This window comes from Danaus plexippus, chromosome 2 (genome assembly GCF_018135715.1).
Source record: "Danaus plexippus chromosome 2, MEX_DaPlex, whole genome shotgun sequence".
Lineage (NCBI taxonomy): Eukaryota > Metazoa > Arthropoda > Insecta > Lepidoptera > Nymphalidae > Danaus > Danaus plexippus.
Window position 1 is genome coordinate 6,457,082 of NC_083537.1, and position 24,137 is coordinate 6,481,218.

A 24,137-nucleotide genomic window follows, 5' to 3' on the forward strand; every position below is an offset into this window, starting at 1 on the left:
ATTTTATGGAATAAATTATAATTTTATACAATTAATTTTGTTTGTTTAATTATACAAGAAGAAAACATTGTTATGATGTACAAAATATACATTTGTTCATCATGTCGTAAATTAAAATTGGGATTGATGAAAATATACCGAATGGTTTTTAAAAAAGGAATTCCCGTCCTCTTAAAGTTAAACCGTTAGATAACCTATCCGGAACATTGTCAATTAAACAGCACAGCATGCAAACAGCCAACATTTTATTCCCATTAAAACATTACCTAGCAGTTACGTTTTTTACTTATGGATTAGAACACTACAAGCTACTTCGAACAGCATAACTCACGGGAGCGGGTGGTGAGTCTTTTAAACATAAAATGCATGTCTTAAAATTCTGTTCAGCGATTTTTCGCGCGAGACAATTACAGACGTCATACAACAGACATGCGAAATTTCTGACGTGCATTTAAATTTATTGTAGTTATAAAAATAAATGCTACATGCTACTAAACATTTTTAGAATATTGTTTAAAATACGAATGTTCACAATGTTTTCTAAGTTCGACGATCACCAAATAATTTTGTATGCAAGCAAGAGTGATGAATTTTTAATGAAGTAACAAAAACATCTGGTATCCGTAGTTGTTGAACCGGTTAGAGTTGATAGGTGGGACATCCGAGTTGCGGAATAGTCACAGATTTGCATGTCAACTTAGTTTTCATAACTAATAGTTTACTTAACCCATTAAAGCCTGATAAAGTTTGCTGAAAACGAGCGAACTTGGCGATGACTAAGAAATTATTGAGATTTGTAACAAATTATTTGGAAACTCTCACACCGTATTTATGTTATGTTAATCAACTTAGATTTTATACTTATATTAGTATTTCATAGACTTCTAAATTGCTTTTCACTTGTGCAGAACGTAAGCTGATTATCATTCATATTTTTCAGTAGAAACGAAAAGTGTTTATTGCTTGATTTGTATCAACACTTTAATTTTTACAAAATATTAGAAAAAAATATTATTATTTCAGCCAATAATTATTTGAGTATCGGTATAAATTTAATGAGTCCTGCTTTATTCTTTTATTGAATGCATTCGTACCTGTTTCATAAAGGAGGTAAATTTCGAAAGGGTTAATGATATTTCTTGGTAGCAATAAATAACTTACAAATTGTTAAAGGTATCCCGGGGGTATAGACTCGGGCCGGGCGCACTCTCAGGATTTGCGGAGAAGGAATAAGTTTTTCCACTCAAACTTTATTTGCACCTCAACTTGCGCCATCTGTCTGTTACTCGCAACTTATATTCTTCTTCAAATGATTTACTTTGAATGTACTCTTAAAGAAAATATTTTCTTATAAACTTTTTGAGAACCATGCTAAGAATTGCTGAGTTTAGTAAAAAAAAAGTCGTTTTTCATTATGTACTCGGTGTCTGTCAATTTAATACTATGTGAATAGGGAATGTTATCGCTTTAGCCCAGCAATACATATAATTTATTTTTGATCAATTAGATTTGTGTAAGCTTTCATCTTAAGTTGAACACATTCAAATTTTTAACCTTACAAAAGTAACGTAACCAAAAAAAATTCTTATTCACATATTATGGTTAGAAATACGTTAAATAGCTTGAATTCATTCTAATATCATATCAGATCATAAAAAATATTACAACCGTATTTTAAAAAAAACACGTTAAAAATATTGACGTACTTCTTTAACAAAATCTAATTTATATTACAGTAATTCGTTTCGTTAAAAACTGAATTTGAGTTAACATCTTAATTAAAAAAAAGTCCAAATATATCTGCGTATTAAAAATAACAAGCTACATTTCGAAAACAAGGTGTACCTATTACGAGAACAAAATCATTTTCCCCCAAACTTGATACAGTCCCCAATAAATTCAGCCGCAGGATAAGATTCAATAAAGTTGCCGGTGGCTCAGGCTTGTCATAATTTTAAGAGCGTTCATAAATCCATCAATGTTTAAGCTCTCCGACCACAATATTTTTCTTGAAGCTGACGGCCCCTATTTGAAATAAGCGGTAGGTGCGTCACATACATGCCACATAAATTCCGATAATCTCTGGACTGAACGTATCGTGTTTGAGTTTACTATATTCACGGCTATTATTCATGGGTTTGCTTTGCTGATAAACTCCGCCACGACTTAATATTTCGAGTACAACACCCACCTAAATATCATCCCTACATTTAACATTTGTTTTGTGACAATTATTTCAAACAAAGTTTTATATATTTTTATCAATTATATCTTACACATTAAAACTTTCTTTTTTATTTAAAATTTATGTCTGTAAATAAATCTGATCTAAAAGTTGAAATATAATTAATGACTGGAGCCTCGAAGTTGACGTATGCTTTGTGACTCCTTTCCTAAAATTTCAACGTATAATATATCCTTATAAAAGTTTTTAACATTTAAAATATGACAAAATCTTCTTAGGAAAATGTTTTCTAAAATGTATAAATTTCTATAAAATACGTATTATAAGGTTGTATATATTTTGCTTTAAGATTCACATAAATAATAGCATTTCGGATTTTATGTCTTAAGCACAGAATTGTCGTAAATAAATATTTTTGGTATGTCCCACGTTCAAACAACAAATTGCCTATAATCGTCTTATGGCATGAAGTGGTGTTCGCTTTGCATTCCGCGGAGGAACGCGTCTCAGAACAAATTGTATTAGAGGGAGCCATACGTGACCCTAGGAGGAATTCACGTACCGACATATGTACATACATACTGGAGCTGGTGTGTTTGCTAATATGAAAAATTCAACACCCGATCTCAGTTAGTATTGCTTATTACGTACTTTACTTAACATTTCTAAAATTGTTTAAATCTTTCTTCTGCTTCAATTTCTATAACACTAGATCGAAAGCTTGTAAAGAAAATGAAATATTTTATGACAAAATGTAATACGGAATTATTACTTTGTTACTACTATTATATTTGCTGGGTATCGTAATAAATAAGAAAAGGAATAAAGCGAACAAACTTAAGTACGATTGATAGTATAACAAATAGTAAACGTAATTTACTAACTATATATCATTAAACTAGTTTATGATATTACTTACAATATCAATAGAATTTACTATCAAAACCTAAATAGTAAATACAAACGCATGTTAGTTAGAAATTGAATACATTTACTGAGCCAAGCGTTATTGGTTTTGTCTTTCCATCGTTTAAGGCGAACGCTAATGTGTTTATTCAATTTGTTGGCGTGGGAAATATTGTTACCTGAAGCCATGCTGTTCGTTTATTGCCGCATCTTTTGCTCGTCCTAGAGTAATTTTATTTATTTTGTTTTACATACCAGCGGTTTATTTTGAAATATGTTCAAACTATTTTTATATAAAAGCATCCAACAGAGTTTTATTCACATATACATTTAAAATCTTTCACCGTATCTTAACTGATTTAACTTTGCAATCGCTTTTTGAAATCGAAAAAGGACACAATTTTATATAAGCTTTAATTTTATTAAAAATTAAAACAAATAACGTAAATATTATTTTTATTGATTATAGATTTTCTTTTCGTTTCTTAGAATCAATCTGATTTGGATATTATTCGTTTTATGCTATCAGAATAATCCAATATTCATTACTATCCTTGTCGTTCGATACATGAATTTCACTTCATGTCGAAATGTCATGTATTTTTTTGCGTCAGAGTCATTTACATTTTTATTAAATTCTAATCAACCTGAGGTATTTTCATTGTATAATGAATTAATCATGAGAGAAGTAATAATTAATAATATTTTATCTTATTTAGCATTCTAATTATACTAAGTACCTTTTTTTTCTTAAAAACTAAGACGATATCAAAGTTGTAAATTGATATGAAATGTAGATAGTTCATATGGAAAAAAATCCACAGAACTGTTACATGTTTATTGCGTAGATCAACAACGTTTATCGAATGTTTCAAATATTTAAAAATGCCTTTGAGGCAATTTTTAAAAAATGTTTATTAATTCAGCTACGTCAACAAACATTTTGATGATGAATGCAGTTCATTTGTAAATAATATTCATGTACACGGCCGTGGGCTAGATGACTCGTCGGACACGCCATAGCCCTCGGCTGACTTTAATTTTATACACCATTCTGTCCACAAACAAATATTTTAGCCTGGTTAAATAAAATCAATAATTCCAGTAAATATATGTTATTTTAGCCAGGGAAACCATAAATGAATATTAATATTTAAAATCAACCTGTTTTTTAGATGATGAAGTGTCAAAAGATTTATATATATTTTATTACCAACATGTCTATTACAAATGTAATAAGTCTGATATTTTATAGCTATAAGTTTAAATGGACAGTAAACCTAACGAGTAGGCTAACTTTATTGGCTGTAAGATTATATAAATGGAACTTTTAAACTTTTTGTGTCTTATCCTAACGATACTTCCTAAACGAAAAATTACTAAGGGAACATATTCCACACAAACCGAAAACTCTTCACATAAAGGGGCTTTTAACGAGACCTTTTTCGTAGAGCGACTAAAACATCCCTCAGAATGATCCATTATCTTCTTCTCACGGGGACAAGTTAGTGATCTCCTTCCGTCTATTTTCACAAGTAATAACTAAATTTATCGTCAGACTTTCGTTCGAGGCAGGATCTTCTAATATGGGAGGTAGTTGGTTATTCGAGTCACGTGCGGGGGCCGGCGCTCAGTGGGGGCGTCGTCGCGGGTGACTTTGGTCGGCGACGCGTCATTAAAATTAAGCATCATTACTCTTGTAAAGCGAGTCTCGATGTACCGGATGACGGCGACTTATTGGAAGTTTGTTGCGGACGGCCCTTGATGCCTGCTAATCCTCCTTCTTATTAGGCACTTACCAAATGATTTCCCTGCGACCTGATAGGTTGTTAATCACGTGCTGACAATTTTAAAGACGAAAGAGAATATTATTTTGAATTTCGTGTTTCCTTTGTCGTTATAGTAATTGAATAATAAATTACATCACGAACTTCAAATAATAAATATTTCAAGCAGGTTTACGTAAAGGTACTCACGTTTCGGGATCGCCTGTTGGAATAGAAAACTTTTACAGATAACTTCAAAATTACGTCATCACAAAACTCGACAGAAAAGAATAAACGCATTCAACTTTCGGAATATTAAGAAATGTCAAAGAAATTTAATTTACAGAAGGTAAACTCTTAAAACTTCAGCCAGTGTTGGCTTTGAGGTGAATATATAAATATTCATTTGGATAAAAAAGGACCCACGCACAGTAAATATAAACTTTTATTTCAGTCCGCCATTAGTAAGCGACGGGTAGACGCATTGAAAATTCGACTTGCGACTTCTAATTAGAGAGGACACGCCGGTCTTTCTTCTTCAGTTCCTTTATTAATGAAAAAGTTCGTCTCAATTGATTTCATATTTTCCATCCTTTTCACTTTGCTAAAAGTTATTACAAAGACCATTCACATAAATTGGTGATAAATAATTGGAGTTCTAGGTTTCCGTTAACAAAAACATTGTCGAACAGCTGGCTTATGAATTACATTTGAATTGCGTGGCACAGTCGCCATGAATTACTCATGAAAGTGGACAGTGTGCAATGTAGTGTAAGGGGGACTTAGATGCAAGAGAATCTTATAAAGCCTCCACGATGCAAACATACTGCTACTCTTACTTAAATGTCTAAAGATATAAGTGGACATTATAAAATATATTAGTAACAACTTCATAAAAATCAACATAATTATTTTCATAAAATATTATATAAATTTTGTTTAAATTAAACAATTATATTTGTTCTTACAGATAGAAGAATTAGTTATAGAACTATAGAGCCATGGTTATTACAAAAATCATTTTATATTTTTGGTTTTCTATTGAATGTATTAATTCAGTGTGGAATGTTAAATTCATTTGCATATAATAATAGATACTACTAGGTTTGAACGAACTTCGATACTCTGCTATACTATTCTCAGATAAAGCTATGACATATTAATTAGAATTTTCCACAAAAGGCCAGTTGAGACAAAGACCCCCCATTGAGCTGATGGTCGGCTGCACATGACGTTTGGGATCACTGTGCGAAAATTCTATTATCACAATGTCTTGATGATAAAAATTTGACAGTTGCTTAATAAAAAAATTACAAAATATAAAATACAAAAAAATATATACCTATACATGTCGAATTAAATAAGATAAAATTATTGCCATATAAATTAACTTCGATATATATATATATATATATATACATATATATATATATATATAATTAAATTTAAATCGGTATACGTAATAATAATATTACATTATGGTACATTTGTATCTGTGTTCATCCAAAAAGATTTTTTTTTAATTAAAAAATATATGAAAGGTGGGTAGTCTAATGTGTTACACAAAATGCCAACGTTATATGCTAGTAGATCTGACATTAGTTGATGTAAATAAAATGAATATTACAAGACGTCTTTTATATGAATTTCCTTTATTTTATTGTTATATTTTATAAATCAGTGTGGTGATATGAATGGAAATAGTGTAGCGGTTATCAAGCATGGGAGGCTTAGAAGGGAGTCATTGAAGGTAATGCAAATATTATTTTATACTATATATACAAATTTTTTCACTTTTTACATTTTTTTTAATAATAAAAAACACAGAAGTAACATTTTTATTCTATACAAGATCTCATTTTATTGTATGTAAATATTTTCTTGTAATTTTGGTCATACCAGTAATATATTATAAATTATTATATAGTAAGTCGGTTATACATTAATTATTACACATATTCTTAGTTCATGTCAGTTTACTTCTTAAACGGTTATATTAAGGCGATAGTGAATATTTATTTATGAATTAACACTTTGATATTCTCGCGGGCAGGTCATTGAAATAAATCAACACTAAATTAAGATATATTGAAGTTAATTTTAAAATTAACTATATCAAACTAATTGAAACTAAAATAAAAAAGGCGCATTATGCAGCACCTATTGGTTAATAAAAAAAAACGTTTTCAACGATTTAAGTCTATTTTCTTTCTTATAAATTATTAAAAATTATTTTTCTCCATATCAAAAATTAAAATAATATTGATATGAAGTTCTCATTGAAAAGATTTCGCAGTTTAAGCTTTTAAGAAAAAATGTTTGAAACCGGACGACAACATTAACACAAAACTAATTTTAGCATATCTATATTTACATGTACATTATACAGTGATGATTTTGTCTTGTTAGAATGTTTTACATATGAATTGTTGATAGAATATATTTTTTTATAACGTCGTAAGATTATTACACTTCAATGTTTTAATTAACAAAGGGTTGAATCTAACACTACACAGCCAATGTATTTTAAAATTCCTTGTGTTAAAATTAAAAACGGTGTCAACGTATAGTTAAGATAATTAATAAAATTTCAATTAAAAAACTATTACACTTAGCACAATACTAAAAGAGATAAAATTATAATTTTTACTTTTCTTATCGTCATGAATGTTTACATCTTATCAATTATGTGATTCATAAAATAAAAGGAATTTATTGACAATTACTCTATTAGTGGACGCAAAATATTCACATACATATCATACATATTGTTAACTATATTTTTCATGGAAAAAACATAAATAAGTTTAGATTTTGTACTATACAACACAAACATAATTATATTGCCTCTGTAACTTGAAACAAATCTGGATCTTCTCAAATTCGAGATCTACCAACAAATATCCCCCACCCTAATATTCCATATTCATATATTTGTATTATAAAGTTATCGCAATAAGATGACAACACAAATATCCTTGTATTTATTTGTATTAGGAACCTCATTCCTTTATATTACATCCAAGTACAAAAAAATAACTTTAAAGGAAATGCAAGGGATACGAAGAGGGTGGACGCGGAAAAATTCAGAAATATTTTCCTGTATAGCCAACAATATTGGATACGAAGGTCACTGTCTGATATAAAGCAAATTTATTCTGTTCGTTCGGTGTATTGGCTCACATAACTGGTGATCTGAGCGGCGACAGCGGTGGAATGATAACGGTCTAATTTCGGAGGCTGCGGTTCTCCGCCATACGCCTTAAATTATATTGCGGCTTCGCATCTTTCCTGAAAGGTTTTATTCATAAATCTTCAAAAAACGTTTTCATAAAGTTGCGGAAAAATGCGCCTTTTAGGGTAATAGCGTTTTGAAGAATTTTTCCGGCAGTTCACCTGGACTTTGTTACTTTGAAATGTTATCAATACATTTTGTCTAATACTGAAATTCCGTTTACGTTTCCTAGTAAAAGCCAGTGCACCCAATAACGTTTTTGTGGATTGCTTTGATCAATAAGATGAACATTTATTATATCTGCGGGAAGACTGAATAAAAATAAGAGGCGTTTAACTCCAACTTAGATTGTGTGACGGGCTGCTCTCGGTTGATTGGATAATCAAACATTGACTGTACTAATTGGATATTCTAAAGCTATCCGATTTGCCTAATGAGAACCGATTCTCATCTGCCTGACTCCGCACAAGGATATTATGCAAAATTGTATTTGACTTCTACATTAGCTTCCCCCAGTTTCTTAATCACTAATACAATAGACTCACGATATGATATTCCCATCATCAGAGTGATTTTAGACGTTTAACACGGATAAGAAGCATCTCTATTTAAAACTATCCATCCACATAATTCCAGTCCAAGTATCTATAAAACAAAAAGCTCCGAACAAAGCAAACGGATAAAAACAATTTTGTTAATTATTTTAAAAGAATTAAAAGCGATTAACTTTCGTTTCCAGAAGCAGGGCTTAGGTCATAATAATAACAGGCATTAAAGCCTCGACATTTTAAAAGAGTTTAAAAACTTTTTCAAGCTTCACTTGAATTTCATTCATGAAATACTTTACAACTAATTACCGGTTCAAAAGCTCGAAGTACAGAACGTCAGTATAGCTCATTTGTTATTCCTTTTAAATAAAATCGTTTATATCCAATCAAGGAAAGTTCTGCTAAAAGCATATACTAAAACTGGACGTTAGTCATTACCTTCAAAGCTAATGAATTCTGAATGCACTTCGGTTCTTAAAAAAAACTGAATCTCGCTAAGTTCCGAACTGAAAGTGTAGTTTTGCTTAGAGTACATTCATAAAGTTAAATATTTTAACGGGATTGAAATCGTTATTTTACGTAGTTAATAAATAACAATAAAGTTGATATAAAAATTCTTATGATTTGTATAATATATAATAAATAATTTTTTACACTTATTTATATAATAAACTAATAAAGGCCAATAAAACATATTTTTTCAAGTCCATAATAGCAATTTAAATAATACTCCATAAATATTAATTAACTCACGATCATAAACATCACTCAGATGATTTCTATGTGCACGTAGATACATGTTAACATCATAGAAGGTACTCAACTACAAAGTTCTCAAGAGTTACAATATCTACATTAAGGAGCCCGTTCTTGTTTAAACACAAAGGTCAACAGAGCTGGTCCGAGTACTGGCACCCTGAGTCACGTACCACCTTATCGCAGCTTCCGAAAACACTACACTGAATCAATATAACCTTCTTGGACCGGATTGCGTATTGAGACCAATTGGCGTATGTTTAAACTTGCCTTCTGCAGTGTGAGGATCGATTAAATATAAATCTTAAAATATATTCTTTATAGAAACGAAATTCTTACGGCCATTGTAAATGTTTCTTGTTAATAAATAAATCCCATAGTATCTAACATACAGTAAATAAATAAGTGTAATTCCGTGTTTCTAATCTGGCTAAAATGAAAATCGTCCCTCGGACGGCCCACCTTTTCTTTAATCGAATGAACACAAAATTAGCATTTTATCTAAAGATATTAGTATCCCGTTGAAAATAATCCCCCCTCTCCCTTTCCACTCTCCTTGGTCCAGAGTGAGTTCTCGGGATCGCTGATTGAATCTCTCCGATTATGACGTTAATCTGTTCAATGCAAATTGGACGAGTAGTCATTTACATCCCCTTATCGGAATTTGGAGATAAAATATTCAAATATTTATCATTAGCTAACAGAATACTCACCTGCCTAAGTGGCCCAAATGAAAACAATTTGTATTATAATACAGTGAGCTTCTATACAACGCCGTAATTGTATACTTTTTATAGTAAATTTAATTTGTAATTATGTTATTTAAATACTCGTAGAAATAAAAAAAAAACAAGTTTACAACCGTATGGCAAGAATATCGTTTTAAAAGAACCAAATAAAGTCAAACATTATTCGACCTTACTTATTTGCGGAAAAAGTTTTTGCTTTGTCGGATACAATTTTTATTATCATAGTATGAAAATTTCTATATTAAAAAAGGACATTGAATAATCAGTATTAGAAAAAGGTACATTTATATGAGTTCCTGAAGCATCAGCACTCTTTTCTTCTACCGGAACATTTGAAGTTAAAAAATGCTGATATCCAAAGTGGATACACAAGTTAATGAGCGAATATTTGAGAAAATCTTCAAAGATTAAATGCAAACCGTTTTTTATTCGTTTAGGTATGAAGTTGCAATATTCATTCTTTCTATCGCCAAGCTATTTTTATAACATTTGTTTTGCTGACTCTCCATTTTTATTCCGTTCCTGATTTATAATTACAATTTTATCAATACTAGAAATATGTTATAGTAAAGAAGTGACTGTATGCCACTTGCACTAAAAACATTTAATAAAATTATTTATAATTTGCAAAAAAAAATAATTATATATTGACTTTTAAATTCCCAAATGATATATAATTTATACTTGAATTACAGTGTACTGGTATTTTATCTGATAACAAGCTGTAAAGTCACTTTGCATTTATTTTATTATTTACGTACAGCTGTTGGTAAGTTAAAGTTAGTGTGGAGGAGTAACAAACATACAAATAAAGTTACATAATACACAGCAGAAAAATTAAAAAATAAAACTGTTTATATATGTTTTATAATTTCTTCAGTATCTTTAACACTCTTTTTACTTGTGAAATAACATATATTCTACAGTTCCACTGCTTTGCTTTTCAATACAAACATAGTTTTGATATAACATCAGTTTTTATGAAACTATATATAAAATATATTTTCGAATCAGAATTTCATAGAAATGGTAACCGGCAGAAGTCTGAACTGATTTTTTCATATAAATTTAATTCAAAAACTAAAAATACAATCACTATTGAATAACTGACGCTGACACTGCGGATAGAAGTTGAAATGCAATAATGGATCGTGTTTCTGTCAATCGACTCCCGACTCACTGGCGACCTTTTTAAAACATTTAGAATATATAAAACTTTCTCTTGGAGTGAAGTGATTTGCAGTGCAGGGAGTTCGGCTAAGTGAGTAAAAGTCTAAAGTCAATGTTTGCTGTCGTGATTTCTGCTTCCTCGACCGACGCAGCGCGCCCTCTTTACTCTACTACCTAGATGATTATGCCTTTTTCTTTACTGCTTACTATGTTATTCCATTCTTTCTGATTTTGAACATTCAATGGCCATTGATGAAGTCCAATTTTAACAAAAAAAAATTTTTTTTTCGCATTTTCACTAATTTTAAAGATATTAATCATATGTTGTAGATTTTTTTTTGCTACAATAAAGATGATAGTTAAATAAAATAAGAACATCATTCATTAAGTCAGACAAATTAAGAATTTACAAAAGCTCAAGAGAATGTTAGAGTAAAAACTTTTACGGTGTGTTAATAATAGTATTGAAGACATGACTCAAAATTAATTAATCAATGATACAAAAAACATGAATAAAAATTTCAATATGAATTTTCACCTGATTAATAAAACGCATAATATGTGAATACTGTATAAATGAATAAATAAGCTTACATGTAACTTACAAAATAAATGACAAAAAAATTGCACAATAAAATAATATGGAAAGAACCCTGTAAGTCGACTGACTTGCAAATTACGTTGGTGACTTAAAAAAGCATTTCGAAGATGTTCTCCAGAAATTCGTATGCAATTGCATTTGCAGAAAGTCTAGAGAAAAACGCATGTCATTTACAGTCAGTCCCCTCTCTGAAATTCTTCCAAGTAAATGTTGCCCTATGACTTCGTCCGGTTCATAACCTCCGTGTATTGATTGACGTGACCACGTATATACCGTGTCTGTGTAACAAGTGTATTATATAGCAGAACTTTAGTAATTCTAACTTGGTGTTGCCGTATTTACGGAATAATATGGCTAGAACTACACTTGCTTTGAACGCATATTATCGCATAGAATTTAGAAATTAAAAATATTATCTAAGCTAATAATATTTTTATTTGTATTAATAAAAAATAACCTCTCTAAACTTTGTGCACAATGCAATGAATTTATTTAAAATCTTCATAAATTATATTAACTCTATAATGCAAATAGTATGAGGTGTGGCAACACACTAAATTTAAAGAGAAAATGTTAATAAATGCGGTGAATACCCTAACGATCCATTTGCATACTAACTATTTAAATTGATTTTGATTAATGAATTTGTATTTTGAAACAAAACTCTTTTAGAGATCACTTTAACGTAATGAAATTGTTACCCATAAACAATAGTAAGCATGAGTAGAGCTCATCGAGAAAATTATTTTGTGAATATAATTTGTATGAATTAAATCACTCCGAACGGAACATTCAAATGATATATTTCCCCAGTGTAAATATTCTTGGTCCTTTAGTTAAGAGCGTGACTATAAGTTCGACGAGTCACTCCATCAATCTGTCGCACAACTCCACTGTCAAAGACTTGACTATTTGACTACTTCCGTCAACATTCGTAATGGACTTTTGTACTATGTAAAATTATTATTTTGTGTGCAAATAATGGTGTTGTAAATGCTTATATGTGTTTTTATGATACAGAGACATGACTTCCTTTTTCCGTGCATTTATTTCTGTCGTTCTCAGTTTTATATTTAAAAGATCAAAACAATGTTTAATGGAGATTTATGAAGCTCAATAATGCTTTTATAGATTCTCAATTCCCATATTCCAGAATTTTTAATCCACTTCTTTATTTTGTTGTCATAGATGAAAATGATATAATGTGAACTCATTTACATTCTCTAAATGATAATTTTATATTAAATTACGTTTTAAAACATAACTTCATTCTAGTAAGTAAAGAAACAAAAGCCTTAACATATTTTTACAACAACAAAAAAGAAATAGCAATCACGTAATGCGGCTGACAAAATGCATATCCTCCGCCTTATTAACAATTCATACGTATGCGGATATACCCTCGGACCCATTCAATGTCTACAATCACTTGCAACCCTTACTTTTATTTTAACACACACGGACTTTCATACTTATACGAATTCGAATCAGGAATGTAATTCCATTTACTCGACTGCTCAAACAAAAGTTAATAGCGCGATCTAAAAACAACGGATAAATTGTTATACTTTATGAATAAAAAAAAAACTTTTCAAACCAAATTCTAACAAAGGTAATTCAACAAGTAAGTATTACGAGTGTAAACGTGTACCCTCCGCACGCGATTTGCAAATAAAGCTAGGAAGATATCAAACAATGGACTTTTGCTACAACATGCGATAAAAGACCTACGCCATTTCAAATGAAAATAACAAATGAATGTCTATGGATTTTACCGATGCTTTTTTCACCTTGTTGAACTGCATTGTGCTGAAAAACATCTTTGTAAAATATATTATTTCATATCAGCATTTCGCCCATAAAACTAAATTGTTAACTTCAAATATTATGCTTAAAAAGACGGGAGAATATTTCTTAGTAACACCGACGTTTTCTTATCGGGGGGCGAGTGGGAAACTGTTAGATATTAAAGCCCACCGACATATTAAGGATACGTATAACCGCATCGAAGGTGGCAAAAACATTTGATAACAAAGGAAAAACACCGAACGACCGACAAGATGTTCTAAAAATACTTTCGCAATCTAGCTACCTGTTCACCTGGGCTGGCCATTCCGGCCTTCCCATAAAGAAGAGTAGAAGGGAAGTGGCGGGAAGGGTTTATCGTTCCTGAGGGAGCTCCCGCCAGCCCGACACTATATCATTGCCGCCTCTATCTACTTATATGTATAAAGTCTACTTCTTTGTACTCACAAAGCATTAAGATCGCTAAACAAGCTTTTTTGTTACTACTTTTCAATTAAATTCTGTGTTTAATTGAAATTTTAATTAAATCGACGTTTAAAGTAATATTTTTCGTCCATTTAATATTCAATTTCAGTTTTTTAACACTTTTTTTCCGCAAAGATAAATGCTAGAATATCATTATACAATTCCGATTTAAATAACTTAAAAGATAAAAGAAAATATACAGATATTATTAAATCAAATTCCGATTTAACAATTTGCAGAGCTAGACTAACATCTCATCGAAATTGCCGAGTAAAGATATAATTTTGCATGTAAGCGTTATACATTAATAGATAGACATTACTTGTCAATGTACACAAAATGTAATGCTGTTTGCGTTCTGTGGTCTGTATTGGAACTATGAAAACGAAAACATTTACACGGACATACACACAAGTGAAACTCATATAAAATAATATACCCATAACAATGAACTCAAATAGCGCATATGGAACCGATTGTGTATAATTGAAAATTAAATAATCATCCCTACCGTAACATATAAAATTTAATATCACATTTACATTTTGTGCTTTTAAAATGATAAATAAAACATATATTTAAAAAAAACGATAGGTTACACAACATGTGTATGTAAACTTATATTTAGACAACACTGTTATAAAATATTAAAACGAATGGCAATTTAAAAATTTAAAAACAAACAAATTACAAACTGCAAGCCATCGAGATCAACATTTTTGATTTTTACACTCAGTCGAATCGTTTTATGGAGCAATGGCGTGTTTTATTATATCGAACTATAATACAGAGGCACGCGATTGCTTCGCATCCAGGTACTATATTTGTGGCCACCATTACTTTTACAGTTGCACACTGGCACTCATACGCTTTGCGAATGTGTATTGATCATAAATAAATAATCTCTTTCACTTCACTACCACTATTCGTTTACACGTATGCCAAGAGGCAAAAACTAAAACACGGCTTCAAATATTCAATAGCCATAAAAACGTCATGAATAGCTTTAAAAATAATTGAAAAAAATAGCATGGAAACTAAAGCGAAAAACGAAGGACACAGTTTTTATTTATAACGTTATGGAATTTTAACGAGTTTATTACTAATATTAAATTTATTTTTACGTATTAAATTGCTGGTTAAATTTTACTTCCACTGTAATGTTAAATAAAGTAGGGAAAATAAAAAGAAGACTATCTCTGGTTACTTCAGAAGGGGCTCCACCGCTGCAATGCAAAGCGGCAGACTTTACTGTACTCAAGGGACAGAGAAGCACCTGAGTACATTGATTCTATATTACCATGTATTGCTGGTATGTTATGATAAATATAGATGTAGGCGGTTACTTAAAACCATTCACAAAGTATTGAAATTGTATGTTAAATATTCTATCTAAAGCAATTTGACAATTTAAATTTTTTCTAAAGTAATTATTTTTTAATTTTTCCTCCGTTGTAGGATTCGGTTATACAAAGAAGTCGTGATAACGATTTTCATTCTACCAACATTTTCAGTTTATTAGTATATAGACCATAATCAATTTACTATTGTTATTTGTATTATAAGTGGCCCAACAATACCTCATACGCCGCAATATGAATAATCTCATAACGTAAACGTAGCCATAATAATAGTAACTACTCGCCTAATTCAGAGCTCACTAATATATGAGACGGAATATTTTCCGTACTAATATATTCCGGTTTAATACGGTTCCTTGCAAGGGTCCGCTCAAACACGAGGGTGAAGTGGTTAGAAAACTTTTGGGTCTTTATTTATTGTTATTGCCTCATTAAGGTACCTTACAAACGATATCCTACAAATTGCAAATAAATAAACTCACAGAATTCGTAGAAACATTATGGAATTATAGTTGAACATCGTAGTTTTGCTGGTTAGTGCTCTTTGTATAGCTATTCTTCAGCACCGAACACTGATGAGGCAGGCTCTCTTTTTCATTGTGAACTAGAGTTTCGGCCATTCTCATGTAATGAACTCGACTCTAAATATGGCTTATAAATAATTTAACTGTTATAAAGCCTGAAATATTTCACAAAAAGATGTGACCGACATTTTGATTGCTCCCTAATGGATATTTTATACAGTTGCGGTTTAAAAAATGAGTCATGAGATTTATTTTTAAATAATAAAAATGTTTTCACTGTCGTCTCGTAATTCAGAATCCATTAAAAATCCCTCTCAAAAGTCGTTATAAATTATTTACAAAATTGACTAAACTCAAGCAATGTTACATTACATCTTTCTTACCTTAACACGTTTTAATAAAATATGAATTACTATAATAATAACACATGTTTAAGAAATGTAAAACTAATGAAAAGAAATTAAGAACAATTAATTTACTCGTAACTTCTCTTCTTAGCTATATTTGTGAATAAGGATGGCACCTCAAGTCAAGCAATACGGACATAATTCTGTCTTTGGTTTATTGCCATTGTAAAGTATTTAATAACTGTATATATTACCTATATTTTCTTATATGCAAACTTTCAGATTTATAAATAATACTGACTTTGTTTTGTAAACATAATGAATATTTTCATTATAAAACATCATAGGGAAACTATAATTAGAATAGCCTTCAATTATAATCTTATTGATCCTCTAACTGTCTAAATATCAAATCAATGACGCAAGCTACATTACACGAGCACTATAAAATAAATATTTAATACATAGCCTACAAATTATGTTCCCGGATAAATGTTAATGAAATACTTTGTGTGCTCGCAAAACATACGTAAAATTAAACATTTCCATCGAGTTTCCGGCCCCTGCACAATTAGGGACGAACAAATAGAGCTGGCGACTGCACTTTCATTGAATCCACTGAATCATGGTATTTTATCAAAATACATACATATAATATTATAACAATGCTTCAATTGCGGCTAGTATAGATAACAGTTACTATAACTGATAGATGAAGCGTAGGTATTTTAGAATTATTGAGCGTAAATTTTGAAGACCGCAACCCTTTGAATAGTCAATGTCGCGTACCCTTATCTCGCCACAGAAAGGCGACACCACATTACCGGTATTATGGTAGTGCTCCTCGCTACCGGCTGCTTCTCCGAAATGTGCTCTCGTGTTAAATGTTAAAGCTCTAAATTGTTTACTGACTTTGAACTTCAGGGCATTTTCAAAGTGCAATTTATATTGTATTGGAAGTTAGAGCGCGTTTACCCGGGTTGCACAATATTTTGTGTCGGGCCAATGTGCCGCGCGGCTGAGCCTTGTTGTACGTCCTCTGTGAAAACTGGTTTTACATTTTCTTCTCTCCCCGAAGAGAAAATTTAATAAGCATATGCGAAATTCCCTTGCACTATTGTACTTCTTAAAACGATTAAGAAGCATTGTCTTCTTAAAGTTCTTCAATACAATGGTCTAATCTTACTGACGAGTAGACAAGCCTAACTACCCAAATGTGATATCATATTTGATACATCTTTTCGCTTCGAAATTTTATGTCACAGGTACAATATAAAGATTAGTCTAATGAATTCCTTATTACACTATTTTGAATCATATCAAGAAATATATTCCAACATACCGTGGTTAACACTACCTTATGAAATAAAAAATATGTATTTTAATTTCATTTACATAATATTTGATAAAGTTCTTTATATTCTTTCTCACTCTCAATAATTTAAAAATTCTTATCGTATGCGGGTTAATTGAAAAATCTTATGTTAAAATATGCATTTATAATTCGATTATAAAAAGTGCAAGGAAACTATGTGTTTCTCTGTTATCAAAATTTTTATTTACAAAATTATTTTAATACAAAACTTTTAACTTATGTATTATTTCAAATTTATCTGTAACTTAATTTGAAGATTTCTATATTAACGTATAATTAATTAAAAAAAAAAATTATTAGTAATTTTTGCGACGCCCATCTATGCCTTTTGTTAAGATTTGCTTTTACCAGATGAGAAAGGAAAAAAATAATCAAACGAATATTTGTTATTTTGAATCGTATCTAAAGAACAAAATTGCAAGAAATTTAACAATTAAAAAAAATATATGAACTGTTACACTTAAATTTCATTGACTACTTGGCATTTTCTTTATTTTATTGGTACATAGGTTTCTCGCGAGACTAACTTCTATTTACAGAAGAAATACTACTAACCTGATCAAGTAGCCTTATAATCGATTTCTATAAAATTTCTTATAAATACTAATATATATATATATATATATATATATATATATATCGTATAGTATCGTACTAATAAATATATCCTATCGTAAATTAATCACATACAATGTCCATATATCTATATACGGGATCAATTTAATCCATTCCTGGAGACATGGCTCGCTAGTAATGTACATTATTCGCTAAACGTATCAAACGGCGTGTGTTGCACTGACATTATCGAGTCTAACATAAACATACGTAGAATTTTTATTTGCGTATTGGTTTATTTTTATTAGTTTCAATACTTTTTTGAAACTACTTTTATTCTTGGAAGTAAATAGTTTAATGTTTCATTTAATTTACTAAACAATGATTGGTTGCAATCATTCTATTCGAGTGTCTTATTGGTAATATGTAGGTAAATTTGAGTTTTAAAAGATATAACTTATTAACTAGTCATTATTGTAAAATAATAACAGATTTTATTTTACTCTGACTACGATATATGAAAATGAAAATTCATTACTACTTCACGACTTTTGAGTCTCGTAAGGTCTTTATATAAGAATAACTTTGGAGTAACTCTGACAAAGGAAATGTTTTAATGCTTAATCAAATAACAGAACAATTTCAATATTCGCAAATTCCTGTGTATACTGGGAGGTCAAATATTCCCAAATAATGGTGGCTCAATTCACCTGTCACAAGAGAATTCGAGCGCGCGACTGTTGGTCGATATCGCAGCTTCCAACCAGTCAGTTTAATGCACCCTGGGGATACCCACTACATACATAATAATAAATATAGATAAAACAATACTGTCCAACCTTTTTACATTTTTGTTTATGTTATTGCGAAATGCAGATATAGGAAATGCTTAAAGTAATTAAAGGATTTTTACATTTTATTAAATACTTAGAATATATATTGTTTACAACTTTACACCTTTAATAACAATTAAGGTAATAATTTTATTAATTTCACCATTTCTTGTGCTCATCATAAAAAACTGCTAAACATTTGCATGATCTCAGTATACACATTTCTCATAAGCGTAAACACCATAATCATTATTAAGTTTTAATGTATTATCTATAGTTTGTTATTGTTATGTTTATTAATTTAAACATTTGTTAATATCTTTAATCTCAGACATTTTATCAAGATATGAGTTTACTCCTAAAGAACATTCTAATATTTTTTTATAAATAAAACAGAATTTCTAATTATTTATGTTTTGGGCAGGGCTAATGTGAAAACCATAAAATTTATATACAACATCAAACGAAGGGATAAGTATTTATTTCATTAATGATAAAAGACAACTAAGAGATCTATTTAATTTTATTTCAGAACAGAATTAACAGCTCTAAAGTTTCTGTTTTTCTGTACACACACATGAAATAGAAATTTCTATTTCCAATAATCCGTCATTCCAATTGCCGAACAAATCTGAGTCTGATCCTGTCATATAATACCGGCTTTTGCTACATACTACTGGTTTACAAGAAATATATAACAGAGAAAATCTTTACATCAATGCGATTAAATTTTATACAAAAACAAAATCAAAGCTTTAATTGTCTCTAATAGTCTGCAAATTTTCAAATAATGTAAGGAGTATTGCATTAAATACCGACAAACAAGAGTTTCACAGACACGTTTTGATTCAAACAGTAACAAAAATCTAAACATACATCCAAATTTATAACATTACCAACAAAAGAATCCTTATTTCTGGAATTACATGTTAACCCGAAAAAATATAATGTGTGAAACGATATTGTTCTTCCATATTTTATCATAAAAATTCATCGGCGAATATAAGATCATTATTGATCTAGCAAGGGTCAACTCGACCCAATGTACCGAGAGGGTTGACTGGAGCTCAGATCATGCGATTGGCCCTGTATTTATTTACATGTAATTAGGTCGGTGTCAGTGATCGACTGCCAACGTCCGCGTGGAGGTAAACAATCCATTACAGCCTGTCAAGCCAACTGTACTAAAGCAGAGACATATGTTAGTCTTTTGTCGATCCAATTGTTTCTTGGACATATGTTAAGCAAGGATATCTTTTATTAGGATTTATAGTTTTTTGCCTTATTGATGATACCTTTTTTTATATTGTTGAATTATGCTCTGTAATGGTCTCTGTACAACAGAAAATCCCTAGATTTGATAGCTGAGTTATAAATATATGATACTGTTCCTATTTTTTATATTAAAGTTTGCTCTGTATACTTTATAGATTTCACCTCTCAAGATTGTAATAAAAAAGAAAAGCTTAGACTTTTATATTCCCTTAGATGACAAAAGACAGTATGATCGCAGCTTAATACCAGCTCATGCATATAGCGCTTCAATATGGGCGAGCAAACAGAGAAATTTAGACCAGTTCACTATTCTCTTGTGTAGACAGATATTAACTTTTTGTTTACAAAACTACTAAAAAAGCTTTTGAATTATGTAAAATTTAATCGATTTTAAGTGTTAGACTCCACACGCAAACACAGGGGAGTTTAACTAATTCCGTAGTTGTGATAAACGTGCATTGTTTCTCTCCTTTCATTACTGTGAGCACAGCTTGTAAATTACCATATAAATTAATTATTAATCCAAAACAATAGCTTAACATAAACTAAATTTTAAAACTATGTATTGAATTATTTCGTATGGATTCTGGACAGTCAGAAATAGAATAGAAATGCAAAATCGATTGCACGCTTTTAGATTAAGTTTCAGAAAAGGTGGCCGTTCGTGTACAAGTAAACCGCAGTCCATAATACATTCAATGTATCACTATGCACCCAAACTCTTATCTGACCGAATAGAGCCGAACCAATCTGTTACCAATATTTAGGCAAAATACAAACCTCTTTCTGGCTCTATTCCATTTTAAGCATTATAGCCAACACAGTGGGTTTATTTTCTAGAAGACTGTAGACAATTTTGTAACATTTTACAGCAGATAATCCCTATGATATTGAAAGGCTTGCATTCACTGCGCTGCGCACAAAATTTTCTATAAGGTTAAAAGCAAACAAGATCGCCATCGGACTAATGTTCCAATCCTAAGGCTTTATATAGCTGTGTACGCCCACCTTGTTTAATCAAACGTAGAATTTTACGGAGGAAAACGGAACTTAAAAGAATATTAAATCACAGCATTGTATTAACAACATTCTTGGAAATAGAAATGGTTAAATAATAAATATTTCTCAAACTTCTCATGTGAACCTTGTGTGTATTGTTTCCAAATCAATATTTTAAAATATTTACAATCCCAAGGGAGACTAAAATGTTGGTTACGTTAATAACGTTAATGTACCGCATCGTTCCCATTTTTTGGGAAATAATAAGCGTCGGAACGACAATATGGCGGGCGGACCGGCGTAAAATGTTTCCGTTTTTGGCCTCCTCTCAACTTAGTTAAGGCAAAACAGGGCTCAAAACAGTGATATTTGTAAAATGAAGTTAAGCTTCCTTTTCTCCTAATTTTCTACAATCTGCTAATCAAATATTTATGTTAACAAATTTTTGACTCAAGCAAAAAGCATCTTTTCTTAAGTTTGTTGTTTGTTGCGTTAATTCTTATTACAATTATAACTTTATATTATGCAGATATAGGTTTGTACAAAATTAATATTATTATCCAATTAAAATATATGTGATACTAAACCAGTCACTTCATAAACCATATTTCTAATAATTACTTCCACAAATATTTACTATTAGTATTTATAAATTGTTAAAGCGCGTTCATTTAATGCATATACTGTTATTAAATAATCTCATTTAAACAGCAATGCTATTTCCGATTTATTCGCCCAATGAAACGACAGTGTTAAATTTTAATTTCAGATTTCATTGAAAATAAGTATAAATAAAATAGTAAGTGAAGCAATAGTAATAGTGTTAGTAGGAGACGTGTTAAAATACACGATAATTAATATACATTGATATTACTTAATGATTTTCACAAGGGAAAATGGTTACGAAAGAGCATTACGTTGTTATGTGAATGAAAAGCCGTGCAATTTTATTTGGTTGGACAATATTTTACAAGTGGCTGTGAGGCGTGCGGTGCCGTTATGTCGCGTTCGCTGGCAAAGTGTACAAAGAAATGAAAGTAGTTCATATGTTACATTGCGCACGATACCTGACATCCACTCAATGCACTTCTCTGTAATTACGAAAGCAAAGTCAAAAAGATAAATACATATGTACAATGAATTAATATAGTTGTAAGTAATGCTATTATGATTCGCTTATCCTCATTCTGTTTCTGGTTTAATTTTATTAGTTAGTGTATTGTTGGCGTTCCTAACCTAATAATATAAATTTAAAGTAGTTATAAAAGGATGAATACAGATATGGACAATTATTTGTTTGTTGAAGCACTGAATACTTTATCGTGAAAATGTATACTTATGTTCTAATTGGAGTTTGTTTAAATATTTCTTAAATAAAGCATAGAGGTCCAACACGGCGGTTTGTTGGAAATAGTTTTATGTATTGGACACAATTACGTTAGTCGCAAGCTTTTAAATTATCTTAGTCTTTCTATTAAAATAAGAGTTATATGAATGTTAAATACATTATATTTCAGTTCATAGCTATTAATTAGTAGGTCTAACTTGAGCGCTTTGCTTCTTCTAGAATTTCTTTTTAAATTATCTGTGTAGGTACCAATTCATTATCCAGATTAGCTTTTAAATAGATACGTGATATTTTAACGTATAATGTCTTAATACCGTTTAATGCTTATAATATAAGGTTTTTTAAAGCAATGTCAAATGTGGATATTAGATTTTATCAGTTCAAAAAGCCCTTGACACATATTACCTTTTAATAGCCTATAGGAGCTGAAAAAGTTACTTTTAACCTTCAGCCCGCGACGGCGCCTTAACATGCCGTTTGTAATTTAAATTCCTAAATTTACATAGTTTATTGCAAGTTAAGAATGCAATTTGTGTAAGGAGTCGCGTAATTTATGTCCCGTTTCGGATTTGGCCGCAATATTAATGTGTCAGCAACTGGAGCGTTTGTCCGCCATTTGTTTCAGGCAAAAGATTCATTTACAATTCATTTCCATCTATATTATAAATATTTTTATACAACTATTGCTATTCACATTTGGTAATTTGTTCCTTATAAACTGCAAGAAATGGGATTATATTTATACAGATAATAATCTAAAATTTCATGAAAAATTATAAAATTCACGATTTCTCAAAAATCATCTTTAATTAAATATCTGATTCGTTCAAATCGACTTCGAAAGATCTCGAAATATTTTTAATAGATATTAAGGCAGTACCTAGAGTATTATTGACACAGAACTTTATGCATAATGCAATGCATTGTTAATAGGTATAATAAAACATAAATTATTAAATGAAAATTCATAAAACACGTCAAAATGGCGCAAAGTAATATTGTTTTGCTAGTCAATAGCTCACAACTGCAACAGCTAAGTCAGTGAATTACGATACCAATTAAAACTTTCTTATTTATTCGATGTCTTCGAATCTAGGCAGATAATTAATAAACTCAAACAACGTAAAGCTTAAATTTATCGAACAGCGATATATAATTGTAACAAACTTAATTTGATAAGGGTCTATGGTCGGAAATCGAGGTGAAACATTTATAAAAATGGTAGTATAAAAGCGGTCACTATGGTCGTTTTGTTTGCTCTGCTCTCACCTGAATAGTTTTATAAAGGGAAGCAATTAATTGGCTCAGTCTAGTCACGAAAATTTTTCATTTT

The 24,137-nt window shown here is 30.4% G+C and overlaps 1 protein-coding gene across 2 annotated transcripts in view; it reads left to right on the forward strand.

Moving 5' to 3' along the window:
• LOC116779516 (protein muscleblind) overlaps positions 1-24,137 on the forward strand; it is a 171,580-nt gene that overhangs the window by 16,081 nt on the left and 131,362 nt on the right. The gene's annotated exons all lie outside the window — the stretch shown is intronic.